Source organism: Meriones unguiculatus, chromosome X (genome assembly GCF_030254825.1).
Source record: "Meriones unguiculatus strain TT.TT164.6M chromosome X, Bangor_MerUng_6.1, whole genome shotgun sequence".
In the NCBI taxonomy this organism is placed as follows: Eukaryota; Metazoa; Chordata; class Mammalia; order Rodentia; family Muridae; genus Meriones; species Meriones unguiculatus.
Genome location: NC_083369.1, coordinates 113,999,031 through 114,000,431, shown reverse-complemented (window position 1 = coordinate 114,000,431; position 1,401 = coordinate 113,999,031).

Here is a 1,401-nt window from a genome sequence, read left to right as displayed (position 1 = left end):
CTTACTCAAGAACCCACAAGGAGACTGAGCAGCCAATCGGCTACATCTGAGCAGGAGGTCTAGGTTCTCTGCATCTATGGTCCTTGGTTGGTCCATCAGTCTCTGTAGGAAACCCTGGGCTCAGATTTTCTTTAGCTTTGTTGATCTTCTTGTGGGGTTTCTGTCCCCTCCATGTCCTTCTATCCCCTACTTCTTCCATAAGATTCTCTGTTCTCTGCGCAAGGTTTGGCTGTGAGTCTCAGCATCTGCTTCTGTCCCCTGTTGGGTATAGCCTTTCAGAGGACCCTCTGTAGAAGACTCTCATCCTGTTCTCTCTCTTCCACCGCTTCTGGTATCTATTCCTATTTGCCCTTCTGAATGAGATTTAAGCATCCTCCCTTAGGGTCCTCCTTAGTTTTTAGCTTTTTTTTTTTTTTTAACCTCTGTAGATTTTAGTTTGGCTGTCCTTTACTCTACAGCTAAAGTCTGTTTATAGGTGACTGTATACCATGCCTGTCTTTCTGTTTCTGTGTTACCTCACTCGGGATGATCTTTTCTAGTTCCATCCATTTGTCTGCAAAATTCATGATTTCCTTGTTGTTAAAAGCTGAGTAGTATTCCATTGTGTAAGTGTGCCCTATCTTCTCTATCCATTCCTCCATTGAGGGACATATAGGTTATTTCCAGATTCTGGCTAGCACAAGTAAAGCACCTATGAACATAGTTCTTCTATTGTATTTGATAGTTTAAGCTATTCTGTTTGTTTGCTTGTTTGTATTTTGCTTTTCCATATGAAGCTGAGAGTGTTTCTTTCAAGGTCTATGAAGGGTTGTGTTGTTATTTTGATGGGAACTGCATTGAATCTGTAGACTGCTTTTGGTAAGATGGCCATTTTTACTATGTTGATCCTACCTAACCATGAGCATGGAACATCTTTCCATCTTCTGATATCTTCAATGTCTTTCTTCAGAGACTTGAAGTTCATGCCATACAGTTCCTTGACTTGCTTGGTTAGAGTTATACCAAGGTACTTTGTATTATGTGTGCCTGTTGTGAAAGGTGTTGTTTCCCTAATTTCTTTCCCAGCTTGTTTGCTGTTTGTATATAGGAGGGCTACATTTTTCTAGTTAATTTTGCATCCAGCCACTTTGCTGAAGGAGTTTATCATCTGTAAGAGTTCTCTGGTAGAAATTTTGGGGTCATTTAGGTATGCTATCATGCCATCTGCAGATGGAGATACTTTGACTTCTTCTTTTCCAATTTGTATCTCCTTGATCTCCTTTTGTTGTCTTATTGCTCTGGCTAGAACTTCAAGTACTATGTTGAAGAGATGAGGAGAGAGTAGGCAGGGTTGTCTTTAGTGGACTTGCTTTAGGTTTCTCTTCACTTAATTGGATGTTGGCTATAGGCTTGCTGTGTATT